Below are 14745 nucleotides of genomic sequence, written 5' to 3'. Positions count from 1 at the left end.
TTGTGCTTTCTCTTGAGGGTGGGTCACATTTCCCTACATCTTGGTATGTCTAGTGATATCGAATTGTATTCTCAGCATGGAGTTCTGTCTTCTCCCAGAGAATGTAGATTGTTTTCCTCAGCAGACATGAGCTCGGCTGGGCCTAGGGGCCAGGCTCTGTCTTTGCTAGAGTGGGAGGTAGCTAGGCCCCAGCTCAGTTCTCTTGGCCTCAGCTTGGAGTCCACTGGTATAGCCATTGTTCCTAGGTCACCCAGACATTCCTAGGTCACCCAGACACAGAACGGAGGGAGGGCCCTCTCCCTCTGTTGATTTCTCTTCTCTTCAGGTTCTCCCTCCTGATTTTCCAACCAGCCATCGTTTTCACAAATTGTCCTCTGGTTCTTCAAAACAATAAGACCATGATTTTTCTATTGAGGTTCTAACCATTTGAATGTCAGGTACTTCAGTGAAGCCACTGAAGTGTGAAATATCTAATGCAGTTCCATTCTTTCAAGTGATAATCCCTTTTATTCTGATTTGCTGAGAGTTATTCTCAGCAATTGAATATTATCACATGACTTTTTGCATCAAAAAAGATGATCATAAGAGTTTTCTGTTTAGTTAGTGTTTTCGTTTCCTGCAGTTGCTATAACAAATTACCACAAACCTGATTACTTTAAACAACAATTTATCCTCTGTCAGTTCTGGAGGCCACAGTTCTTAAATCAAGATGTCAGTAGGGCCACTCTACATCTGAAGACTGTGGGGACAATGTGTTCCTTGCCTCTTTCAGTCTCCCATTATCCTTGCACTTCTTGGCTTGCCTCTGCCTCTGTCTTCACGTAGCACTCTCTCTCTGTGTTTGTGTCTTCCGTACCCCTCTGCCTCTCTCTCATAAGGATACTCATCATTGGATTTAAGGCCCACATGATACTTCAGGGTTGTCTCCTCATCTCCAGATCCTTCACTCTATCACATCTGGACAGAGCTTTTTTTCAAATAAGGTAACCTTTCCAGGTCTGGGGATCTCATTTTTAGGCTTACCTCAGTCAACTAATCTGTCTAATTATAATGCTTGACTTTCAAATGTTAAACAAACCTGTCCTTCTTGGAATAAACCCACTTGCAAGTTGTGATGCATGAAGTTTGTTTTTTGGGTTCATGTTTCTTGGGGATACTGGCTTGTAGGTTTTTTTGTGACATCTTTGTCTGATTTTGGTGTAGAGTAATGCAGGCCTCAAAGCATGAAATGGCAGGTATTCCCTCCTTGTCTGTTTTCTGGAGAATCTTGTGTAGTATCGCTTTTATTTGATTTCCTTAAATGTTTAGTTGTGTTCATAAGTAAGGCCACCTGCTGCTGGGAGGTCTTAATGAAAAAAAAAAAAAAAGTCATGTGATAGTATTCAATGAGCTTTAATAGACAGAAATTAAACCCATTTCTTCTTGTGTGTGTTCTGGTAGTTTGTGTCAAAGAATTTGTCCATTTTATCTGCATTTTTGGATTTGTTGGCATAAAGATATTCACAGTATTCTTTTGTTATCTCTCTTCCTTTTGTTATCTATCTTCCTGATATGGGAAATTTTAAAATTTTTTTCCTGGAAGTTTACCAATTTTATTGATATTTGCAAAGAACCAGCTTATATCATCGATTTTTCTTCTGCGGTTTTTCTTTTTCTTTCATTGGTTTCTACTCTTACCTTTATTTCCTTTCTTTTACTTATTTTCTTTGTGGTTGCTAAGCAAGTAAACTTAGATCATTGAGCTGAGGCCTCTTTTCCTTTTTAAAATATAAACGCTACAATAGTATCAAAAACAGCATGGTATTGGCACCAAAATAGACTTGTAGACCACTGGTACAGAATAGAGGACACAGAGACAAACCCACATAATTATAGTTATCTCATACTAGACAAAGGTGCCAAACACATATATTGGAGAAAACATAGCCTCTTCAACAAATGGTGCTGGGAAAACTGGAAATCCATGTGCAATAAAATGAAATTAAACCTCTATCTCTCACCATGCACAAAACTCAACTCAAAATGGATCAAGGACCTAGGAATTAAACCAGACACCCTGTGCATAATAGAAGAAAAATTAGGCTGAAATCTCCATCATGTTGGATTAGGCCCTGACTTCCTTAATAAGACTCCTATAGTATAAGAAATAAAATCAAGAATCAATAAGTGGGATGGACTCAAAATAAAAAGCTTATTCTCCGCGAAAGAAATAACCAGTGAGGTGAATAAAAAGCCTACAGAATGGGAGCAAATTTTTACCACAAGCACATCAGATAGGGCCCTAATCTCTAGGATATATAAAGAACTCAAAAATCTTAACACCAAAAAACAAATATCCCAATCAATAAATGGGCCAAGGAACTGAATAGACAGACACTTCTCAGAAGATGATATACAATCAGTCAACAAATATATGAAAAAAATGTTCAATATCTGTAGCAATTATAGAAATGCAAATGAAAACTACTCTAAGATTTCATCTCACTCCAGTCAGAATGGCAGCTATAAAGAATACAAACAACAATAAGTGTTGGTGAGGATGTTGGGGAAAAGGCACACTCATACACTGCTGGTGGAACTGCAAATTGGTGCAGCCAATATGGAAAGCAGTATGGAGATTCCTTGGAAAACTTGGAATGGAACCACTATTTGACACAGCTATCCCACTCCTTGGTTTATACCCAAAGGATTTAAAAACAGTGTACTATAGGGATACAGCCACATCAATGTTTATAGCATCACAATTCACAAGAGCAAAATGTGGAACCAACCTAGATGCCCTTCAGTAGATGAATGGAATAAATAAAATAAAATGTGATACACACACACACACACACACACAATGGAATATTACTCAAAATTAAAAGATAATAAAATCATGGCATTTGCAGGTAAATGGATGGAATTGGAGAATATTATGCTGAGTGAAGTTACCACTCCCAAAAAAACAAATGCCGAATGTTTTCTCTGATATTAGGATGCTGATCCATAATGGGGATGGCGGGGAGCATGGGAAGAATGGAGGAACTTTAGATAGGGCAAAGGGGAGGGAGGGTAAGAGAGGGGGCATGGGAATAGGAAAGACAGTGGAATGAGATGGACATCATTATCCTAAGAACATGTACAAAGACACAAATGGTGTGACTCTGTATACAACCCGAGACATGAAAATCGTGCTCTATATGTGTAACATGAATTGAAATGCATTCTGCTGTCATATATAACAAATTAGAATAAATAAATTTTTTAAAAATGAACCAAGAAAAGAAAAAAAATAAGCTCTCAATGCTAAAAACATCGTTCTTGGCACTGCTGTGGGTGCATCCCACATGTTTTGGTATGTCATGGTTTTATTTTCATTTAGTGACAAATGTTTCCCAACATCTCCTGTTGTTTCTTCTGTGAATAGCAGGTTATTTAGAATCAGGTGGTTTAATTTCCAAACATTTGGACATTTTCCAGACATCTTTCTATATGTTTCTAGTTGCCATTGAAGCCAGGAGATACATCTGAGGTCATTTAAGTCCTCTCGAATCTACTGCAGCTTGCTCTCCACCCCAGCGTGGTCTCTCCTGGGTTGTCTGTGGGTATTCCAAAACAAGGCTCCCGTACAGCTGCAGGTTGTGGGCTCCATAAAGGTCAGCGGGGTCAGGTGGTTGCTGCGGTCCTTCGAGTCTTCCCTGTTGACAGTGAGTCTCTGTCTACTTGCTCTATCAATTGCTGAGAAAGGGGCATTGGAAGGGCCAACTTTAAACATGGATTTTCCTCCGTGTTCTTTCAGTAATATCTGGTTTTGCTTCAATGACTGGTTCTTTCTTCTTGCTCTGGGAACTGAACCCCGGGCCTTGTGTCGGCTGGGCAAGCCCCTGCCAAGCGCTACACCCCAGCCCAGCATTTTTGATTTGTATGTCTGGAAGCCTGCTTGCAGGTGCAGGTACTATTAATATTGTTATGTTCTTTTAATCCACTTACTTAGCATCAGTATGAAATGTTCCTCTTCGTGGGGCCTGGGGTTATGGCTCAGTGGCAGAGCGTTTGCCTAGCACATGTGAGGCACTGGGTTTGATCCTCAGCACCACATAAAAATAAATAAATAAAATGAAGGTTAAAAAAAAGTGCTTTAAAAAAAAAATAATGTTCCTCTTTGTCCCAGGGAAGCTCTGGAACCTGCTAGAGAACCCGTGGTTGTATCTTGCTTTTTCATCCAATGCAATAATTTCTTTGCTTTTATTAGGGTGCTCAGGCCATTTACATTGATAGAGTTATTAATGTAGAGCAGGAATGAATGAAATATAAAACAAGAACCAATAAAGTGGGTCGACAGGAAACAAAAGTTGTTTGTTTTGTAAAATAGAGAAACCTCTCTTGAGACAGAGTCACTCAAAAAACAGAAAACAGTCAGGCACAGTGGTTCAGACTTGAAATCCCAGCAACTTGGGGGCTGAGGCAGCAGGATCACAAGTTCAAGGCCAGCCCAGGCAATTTGGTGGGACCCTGTCTCAAAATTAAAAAGAAAAAGTACTGAGATAGAGCTTGTGGTATCATGTCCCTAGGTTCAATCCCTAATACCAAACAAACAGACAAAACGTAAATATGAGAACAATGTAGCTACAGCTCTAGCAGATGTTTTAGGGACAAGAGAATTCTAGAAATAACTTTGTAAGAATACTTTAAAAAAATATTCTTTTAGTTGTTGATGAACCTTTATTTCATTCATTTATTTATATATGGTGCTGAGAATCAAACCCAGTGTCTCACACATGCCAGGCAAGTGCTCTATCACTGAGCCACAATCTCCAGCCTTTGTTTGTATTTTATTTAGAGACAGGGTCTCACTGAGTTGCTGAGGGCCTCACTGAATTGCTGAGGGTGACTTTGAACTTACCATCCTCCTGTCTCAACCTGCTGGGATTACAGGCATACACCACTGCAACTGGCTGTAACAGTACTTTTAAAAACAGATAAATTGGGGTTGGGAATGTAGCTCAGTGGTAGAGCACTTGCCTACCATGTGTGAGGCTTTGGGTTTGAACCTCAGTGCCATACACACACAAAAATAGAAATTAAGCAATTTTTTAAAAATGCATTAACTTATAATCATAAAAACATCTGATTCAATAGTTAAAATTCTATCCCATAAGAGAAAAAAATCAAACACAGTAGCAATGCAAAACACACAAAGAATGTTTGTCTTATATGTGAATTCTACTGAATATTCAAGGAACAATTATATCTTATCTAATACAAACTATTCCAGAAAAGAAAAAAAAATAAGGGAAAACAACTCATATAATTTTATGAGACAAGGATAATTTAAACAGAGGAAATTACAAGCCAATCTCATTTATGAAACTAGAAGCAAAATCCTAAATAAATATTAACAAATTAATTCTAGCAATATATTAAAAACATTATCAACAGGAAAACAAACTCACAATCAAATTAAGATCATGTAAGGTTTCTCCTAGGAATAAAATGAAAGTTTAACATCAGCAAATCTACTATTGTGTTTCTATTGTGTTTCACAGCATCGACAGATTCAAGGAGAGAAAATGAACAAAGAGCCTCAAGTTCTGCAAACTATTTGATAGAACTCAACACTCTTGATAACACTCAGCTACAAAGATCAGAAGGGAGACTTCCTTAACCTGAGAAATGGTGTCTAGATCCAAACCTGGATCAGTATGTCACCATCTCACTCCTGATCTTTGGTCCTCTTTTTGTCGAAGGGGGTAGGGGGGTGGGGGGGTGGTTAGACCTCGGGCCTTGAGCATACTAGGCAAGTGCCTACCACCGGCTCCACCCACTAGCCCTCACTTTGCCTACTCCATCTCAGTCCACAGCTACCCCATCTTCCTGTTGCTCAGACTAAAAGTTGAGTTCATCCTTGACCCCTCGCTGCTGATTCGTTTGACCAAATGTCAAAATGTAGCCAGGATCCAATCACATTTCCCTATTTGCATCTTCTCACCCCTGGACTAAGCCACTCCCATTCAGTTACTATAATAGTTTCCTTTCTAGAATTATTCTTTCCAGCTCTGCTCTCCATATCTCTTCTCAATGCAGCATCTAAAGGAATCTTTAAGAAATTTTTTGTTGTTGTTGAGATAGGTTTATTTATAATATGATTTAAAAGTTTCATGGAACAAGCCAGGTGTGGTGGGGCACACCTATAATCCCAGTCACTTGGGAGGTTGAGGCAGGAGGATCACAAGTTCCAGGTCATTCTCAGGAAACTTAGAGAGACCTTATCTCGAAATCAAAAAAAAAATAAAAAAGGGCTTAAAATGCAACTCAGAGGTAGAGTGCCCCTGGGTTAATTCCTCTGTACCCCCTCCTCCAATGACCTTTAGTGCTTTCACAGAGTTGTGCATCTCTTATTGTTGAGGCCCACAGCCGAGTTGGGATGATGCTTGGCATTTTGCCAGAAGGGAGTGGTTGAGAGGTGATGCCAGCGAGCCATTGAGATGATGATGGTTATGTTAAGCTGTGTATTCAATTGTATGTTAGACCTTTACTGTCTGGCAATAGGGCGGCTCTTGCTGCCTCCGGTGCCAGCTACTTTGGAGTTTCCGTGGAGTTCTCGCGGGGTTCCGAGGGAGCCCCGGGGAGAGCGGAGAGAATTCCCGGGAAGTGTGCATGGAGTGCTGGTGGAGTTCGGGCAATAAAGTTTCCTGTTTGAACATACAAGTGCTTTGTGGCGGCTCGGTTATTTGTGCCCAGCCAGACTGCGGCATCTTATCACAATCAATTTTGAAACATTTTCATTATCCAAAAAGGAATCCTGCATCTTTAAACCATTAGCTCTATTCTTCCGTATCCCCAAACAGCAGGCAATTGCTGATCTACTTTCCTTCTCTAGAGGTTTGCTCATTCTGGATAGTTCATATAAATAGAATCACATAATATGGGCTCTCTGTGACTGGCTTCTTTCACTCAGCATAATATTTTCAAGATCAGCTCGTGCTGTAGCATGTGTCAGTACTTCATTCCTTTTCATGGTTAAATAATATTCCATCGTATGGCTATATCATATTTTATTTATACATGCATGGGTTGGTGGACATTTGGTTGTTTTTTCACCTTTTGACTGTTAAAAAAATGCTGCTGTGAATGCACGTGAGGAAGTTTTAGTGCAGGCACAAGTTTTCTTTTATCTTTAGTATATACCTAGAATTGGACATGCTGGGCCATAGGTTCAACCTTTTGAGGAGCTGTCAGACTGTTTTTGTTGGGGGCTGCACCATTTTCCATTCCCTCCAGCAAAGGGAGGGCCGGCCATAGCCTTGTCCACTGCATTGCCCATCTTTGTGGCTATGGCCATCCAGGCAGCTGTGGAATGGTTGGCCGTGGGGTTGGGCTGCGTCTCCCTGGTGCCAGTGCTGCTGAGCGCCTTTTCACGCACTCGTCGGCCACTCAGCTGTGATCTCAGGAGAACTGTTATTCAGAGTCTTTACCCATTTTTTAATTGGGTTGTTTGTCTTTCAATATGGAGTCATGATAGTTCTTATGCATTCTAGATGCAAGTCCCTCATCAAATACATGACTGACAACTAAAGAGATCCTTAAAAAACATCAGTCAAGCTGGGTGCCATGGCGTGCCTGTAGTCCCAGCTGCTTGGGAAGCCGAGGCCAGGGGGTCACTTGAGCCTAGGAGTTTGAGGCCATCTGGGCATCTCAGCCCAAATGACATCACTCTCTGGATGGGATCTTCAAAGGCTTCCATCTCAGAGTAGAAGCTAAGGTCCTAACAGTGTCCTACGAGGCCTTGTGGGTCCACCATTATGTCTCTGACCTACTTGCTCCCTCTGACCTTTCCAGCCACTTGTCACCTTGCTGCCTTAGCCCCGACCTGTTCCCTCTGCCAGCCCCCCCCCCCACCCAGTCCTCTGGCCCTTCCTCCCTCCCTCCTCCTTAGCCTGCTCCAAAGCACCTTGTCAAGAAAGTTTAAATCGACCTTGCCGCCACAGGCCCACTCCTTTTCTTTTCCCCAGGCTGTTCCCATGCAGGATGGAACCGCCCCAGGCTTTCATGTTTCCTGGCTCTTCCAGACAAGAGGATCAAGCAGAACTGGGGAAGCACATGCTGGCTACGCTGGAGTCCGGTCTGCTGGCGGGGAGAGGCCACGTTCACATCTCCTCAACACTCCTGGCATCCACCTGAGACACGTCTGAGAAGAAAGGACCAGGACCCAACAGCGGTGAAGGCCAACTTTTTTTTTAAAGGAGGCAAATATTAAACATTTTAAATTTTGTGGGTGATCTGGTCTCAGCCACAACAACTCAGCTTTGCTTTTGTAGTGTGACAACAGCCACAGACACCATAATAAATGGGAATGTCTGTGTCCCAATAAAACTTAATTAAAACAAAACAAAACAAAAAACAGCCAATGGGCAGATTTGGCCGACAGTTTATAGCTGGCCAATCCCAGCCCTGGAATAAGATGTGTTCTCCATTCATTCTAATGAAGGCCCCACCTAACCACCAAGTTTCACAACACAGGCAGGGTTTAAAGACTAAGTCCCGCGAAGACATAGGAGCTAGAGGAAAACTTTGGTTTCTGAAAATCCACCCTGAAAACTGAAGAAAAGTCTACTGAGGTTCAAGTTGATCGGCTGGTAGCAATTATCTGTTAGAGTGAGAATCAACATTTTCAGAGAACAACAACAGAAGCCATTGTCGCTCTGTTGAATTGACCACGATATCTACTATAACTAAAAAATTGCTAGATATATAAATAATCAGGAAAGCATGGTCTGAAGTCAAGAAAAACAAAAGCAATCAACAGAAACAGAACAAAAGATGCCCTAGAAGGTGGTCTTATCAGACTGATCTTTAAAGAAACTCTTACAAATGTATTCTTACAGGAAACTATATCCAATGAATTAAAAGTAAATATGGTCTCAAAGTATGAACCAATACAGAATTTCAGCAGATAAATAGAGATGGAGAACACATCTTATTCCAGGGCTGGGTAAAATTCACTGAGGGGCCATAACAAAGGCAAGAGCTGATAGAAGATGTGATAAATTTGAAAGCTCACCTAGAGAAATCACTCACTCGGAGCTGGGGATGTGGTTCAGTGGCAGAGTGCTTTCCTAGCATGTGTGAGGCCCTGGGTTTGATCCCCAGCATATACATGTTTATGCTATGGATTTATGTTTATATATTTATATATTATCATATTTACAGATTATAAATATTACAGCTTATTTCTCTAAAAGATAAGGACTAAGAACACAAAATATCCCTATGACACTTCAAAAAATTAACAGTAACTTATTTTTTTTTAAATAAATTTATTTATTTTTGTTAATTTTTATGTGGTGCTAAGGATGGAAACTAGAGCCTCACACATGCTAGGCAAGTGCTCTGCCCCTGAGCCCCAGCCCCAGCCTAATAGGACTCCTTAGTATCATTCCCTACCAGTTAGTTTCCATTTCCATTGTCTCATTGTTTGAATAGATTTGAATCAGAATCTACACAAAACCCAAATGCAATTGGTTGTTGTTGCTTACTTCTCTTAATCTATAGGTTCTCCCTTAATCTATAGGTTCTCCCTTCGTCTGTTTTTTTTTTTCCTTTGAACTTTATTTGTTAAAGACACCAGGTATGCTTTTTGCAGTTTCCCACAGTTTGGATTTTGCCTGCGACAACCTCTGTCCTCTGTTTGCTGCTTAATTGGTAGCAAGATGCACTATTTTCTAAATGGCAATACAACTTAAATGAAAATCCCACCTTTTTTGTCACAGTCTTTGACAAACTGACCCTAAAATTCATATGGAAGAGTAAGGAGGCCAAGAACCACCAGCACAATTTTGAAGAGGAAGAGGTGTGGGGGGAACTCTCCTCCCCAGACATCAGGAGGTACTCGAGTGGGAAACGTTATAATATTGCTGCAGGATGATTGCACAGAAGAGCAGACATTACCCACCAAAGAAAAAAGGATGGAGTATTCAGGACAGGAACCAGATTCTGTGTCAGGAAAAAGATGAAAGCAGATACCTACCTCAACTGCACATGCTATGCACACGCACAGTCCCAGAATGCATTGAATATTCCTTGCACATTTCCAGATCGCTTTCCAATGTGTGAAGAGCTCCAGAAGGAAAACTAGGAGTCCATCTTTATGACATCAGGGTAGGAAGGTTGTATCTTCAGCTACAAACACACACTATGAAAGGCATGAATAATACATTTCAAGACCTTAAAACTGAAAACTTCTATGTGAAGAAACATACCGCAAATGAAAAAATGAGACAGACAGGAGAAAATAGCTACATAGGGAGGATCAACATCCAAAATTTAAAGAGAAACTCACTAATGAATAAGAGAAAGATGATCCCCAATAGCAAAAGAGTAAAGGATAAGGCATTTTGTAGTATATAAAACTCCCCCCAAATACTCAATATTAAAATATGGAGACACTGTGGGTTGGGGGATACAGCCCAGTGGTAGAGTCCTTGCTTAGCAAGTGCAAGGCCCTGGGTTTAATTCCTACCACAAACAAAAACAAAGCAAAAACCATCATTTTGTCCCCCAAAGACTTGGAAAAAAATTAAATGAATGAAAATCAAGTCCAGTAAATAATAGCCAGTGTTGGCAAAGATATAGAAATGTGAACAGCATACGTTGCTGGTGGGAACACAAAGTGATCACTTCATTTTGGAAAGCAAATTGGAGATTCCTCTTAATGTTGAGGAGGGGTACATCCTCTGGACCAGACATCTTCCATGTGCCCCCTCAACGGATGCTCTCCACCACCCCACCTCACCCCCATCCTTGCCTCAGGAGGCTGACTGCCAGGTGCTGTCATGCCCTTGGCCTTGGGTTCGCCAGCAGCCAACCTGACAGAACACAGGAGAGGGAGATCAGGGTATTTGCTCACCCAAAGCCAGCTGAATCCTTTAGCTAAAGATTCCTCCTGTTCAGGTGGCCATCTCTACACAATTGCTCACCTTGCAGAACTGGGCAGCCTTGCACTCCATGCCCCATGGGTCTGGGAGGCAGTGGCAGCTCAGCTGCTCTATGCTGGAATAGCTTATGTTTCCCTTGTAACCTGCTTGGACTGTGAGCGATTCCTATATGAAGAGCTTTGCAAGTTAGCTTCTAGAAGAACACTTTTAGTGTTCAACTGGTGCCACTCTCAGGTGCACACGGAGACCTAAACAGAAATATTCATTGCAACCCTTCTTGTCATAAGAAAAAAGTGAAAACTAACTGTCCTTTAGGAGGACTGTAAGCAAATAGAATGTGATTGTTCTTGGGATAGAATTCAACCTAGCAGTTAAAAAAATGAACTAGAAGATACCAAGAAAGACAGAAAACCCATTCTAGTGAGGAGAAACTGGAGCCCTGTGCACCACTGGCAGGAATGTGAAACGGTGCAGCCACTGTGGACAAGAGCACGGTGGTTCCCCGGACAACTGAAAATGGAAATCCCACCTGCGGCAGAAATCATTCCAGTTCTGGGCATATACGGCAAAGAATGGAAAGTGAGACCTCAAAGAGAGATCCGTGTACCTGTCGCATCAGTATTCATAACAGCAAAAGGGTGGAAGCAACCCAGTGTCCACTGGCAGATAAGTGGATAAACAAGGTGTGGTATATGCATACAGTGAGCCTTAAAAAGAGGCAATTCTGACACACGCTACAGCAGGAGAAACCTGGAGAAGAGTGGAGGTGTCCGGGGTTTCAGGGGAGAGGGATGTGCAATTATCGTTTAGTGAGTGCAGGGTTTCCCTTCAGGAAGATGAACTGTTCTGGAAGGGGCTGGGGTGTAGTTCAGAGGCAGAGTGCTTGCCCTGGGTTAAATCCCCAGCAACACACACACACAAATTCTGGAGCTAGATGGAGGTGAGAATTTCATGGCATTGTTTCAATGCCACTGAACTATACACTTAAACATGGTCAATTTTATGTTATGCATATTTCACCACAATTAAATAAACATAATATTGAGTGCAAAGAAGCAATTTCCAGAAAGAATCATGCAATATGCCATTAATATAAAATGTCTAAATATTCAAAACAAATTTTACTAATGGTTGGACACCCAGGTCATATCAGATGAACCATGTGGACTTGTCATCTTGGAGGATCAGAAACATTCAAGTATTGGCAATGGCGTGTGCTTTCACTTAACAGAAATTCATGTCATGCGTGATAATGATCCACCTCCAGGAAAGTGCCAACCTGCAGAGATGAGGGAGGAAATGGGGAATGGCTTTAGCCACTGGCGTGGTTTTTGTTTTTTTATATTTATTTATTTTTTAGTTGTAGACGGACATAATATCTTTATATCATTTTTATGTGGTGCTGATGTTTGAACCCAGTGCCTCACATGTGCTAGGCGAGCGTTCCACCACTGAGCCACAACCCCAGCCCCCTGGCGTGTTTTTTCTTTTCTTTTTTCCTTTTGCCTTACAGGGATTGAAACCAGGGAACTCTACCATTGAGCCACATCCCTGGCCCTTTTTATTTTGCTAATTGCCCAAATTAGCCTCAAACTTGAGGTCCTCTTGCCTCATGCTCCTGAGTAGCAGGGATTATAGGTGTGCTACATCTGACATGTTATTTCTTAAAAAAAAAAAAAAAATCCAAAGCTGAGGTGGCAAAATGTTAACATTATTTAACCCAGTAATGTATTTATGAGCACCTGTGTAACGAGAGCCACAGCGAGTCGGAATGGCCCCTGGCATTTTGCCAGAAGGAATGGTTGAGAGGTGATGCCAGATGATGATGATAATTAAGTTAAGCTGTGTATAATTGCTGTGACTGGATGATGCTGGATTGAAACAGGCTGTGTATTCAGTTGTATATAGACCCCTGCTGTCCGGCAATAGGGAGGCTCCTGCTGCCTCGGGTGCCCGCTACTTTTGAGTTCTCATGGAGTGCCGATTGAGCTCTCCCGGGGATTCCTGGAGAGTTCCCGTTGGTTGGTGAAGTTCCAATGGACAGAGTTCCAGTTGGTGTGTGGTGTTCCTGGAAGGGCCGCTGGGTGGTGTTCTCGGGAGTTCGGGCAATAAAGGAGTTCCTGTTTGAACCTACAAGTGCCTCGTGGCGGCTCAGTTATTTTGTGCCCAGCCAGACTGCGGCACCTGTGTATTATTTTTGGTAACTTCCTTGAAATTTTTCATGAATAAAAATAGAAGAAAAGCAGTGCCGGTGAGCCACCAGTGTTGGGGTCTGGTTCAGGAGGCTAGGCTGGGTGGAAGAGGTGAGTAGGGTCAGGTTAAAGTGTGAGGCAGCTCTGCCAGGGTGTGGATCTAGGAGAAGGGGTCAAGGCCAAATATGGGATGAAAGATTCAGGAGGGAAGATGATGGGCAGTGACAGCACGTCCTTTCCAGAGAGGCAGGGGAGGCTGAGCTGCAGAGGGAGGAGAGGAAAGGTGTGCATCTCCTCACTGGGGCTTCTGCTTCCCCACTGCAACCCCAAGTAGGCCTGAGAGAGCCTTTGTGTGCCAGGTACTTCACATACCTTCATGTCCCCTCACCTGAACCTGAATCCCTTCTGCAGATCAGAAAGGGTTAGTCTTTGCCATAGCTCAAAAAACAAAGCAAATGGGCTAGGGTTGTGGCTCAGCAGTAGAGCGCTTGCCTGGGATGTGCGAGGCCCTGGGTGTCCCCCAGCACCACATAAAAATAAATAAATAAAATAAAGGTATTGTGATCAACTACAACTAAATATTAAAAATAATTTTTGAAAAACAACAAAGCGAAAATTTGGGATTTGAACCCAATTCTACCTCAACGTCCCAAATATGTAAGCTCCACCTCCCTCCCCAGAACACATCCTGCCCTCTTTTGTCCAGGGACCTGCTGAAATTTTGCCCTCCTTATCCTACCCCTGTCCCATCTGCTCAGATCCAGCCCTGGCTCTCTAAATACTCCCACCTGTGGGGAGGGCATTATTATTTTGTGTTACCCTGACTTTTCTTCTTGCATCATTTTGGTGGGCACTGTGTTTGTTTTTCTCCCCACTGTTTGCATCACTTGACGGCAAAGTTCAAATTTGATGTTTTTACTGTAAGCATAGAAAGAGACAATAAAGACCAAATTGCAGAATCACAGCCTTTGGGACAGGAGTCCCCTGTGTTTCTCCCTTGCTAGCAAAGCAAAAACCTTCTTTTTCCTTTTTCTCAAAACTGTGTCCTCATTATTAGATTGGCACTGAGAAAAAGGACCAAGCTTTTGGCAACAAAATTGGCACCCCAGATGGGACCTGAGATCAGCCCTCGCTCCGGCTTTCTTGGACACGCCTGGCTCTCCAAGGAACCCCACTTCCATGCTGAGGATGTAAGGCAAACTCTTTGAAAGCTGACTGCTGGTAAGTCAGGAGACAGGTGAGTGTGCCTCAGGTCAAACAAGAGGAGCTATGTCTCATGATCCCTGCCCTACATATGCCTTGTCCAGTCACCTGCCATCTGTCACTGTGGACCTCTGAACTGCTCTGATGCTGAATGCTCCTGTTCATGTCCCACCTGATAGAGAACAAGGACTTTGGGTTACTTCCTCAACTTCAACCCCTTTCAGCAGGAAGCAGTTTGGAGATGTCATCGACCATTTCTTCATAGAAATGGAATGTAGAAATTGACAGTGGGGAAGTGTAACAGTGTCCACTCTATGCTTTGAATATAGGCCTTGCTGTTCTGCCACTGCAACCGATCTTTAAAAGGACATGTTTTTTTCTCTTCCTCTCTTCCTACTCCTCCCTAATCTCTCACCTCCCTAATCTCAGGGGAA

The sequence above is a fragment of the Marmota monax genome, unplaced genomic scaffold (genome assembly GCF_021218885.2).
Source record: "Marmota monax isolate L192 unplaced genomic scaffold, Marmota_monax_Labrador192_F-V1.1 WCK01_AAM20220418_F8-fsc00035, whole genome shotgun sequence".
Taxonomy (NCBI): domain Eukaryota; kingdom Metazoa; phylum Chordata; class Mammalia; order Rodentia; family Sciuridae; genus Marmota; species Marmota monax.
The sequence above is the reverse complement of the archived record's forward strand: the minus strand, read 5'-3'. Positions refer to the sequence as shown.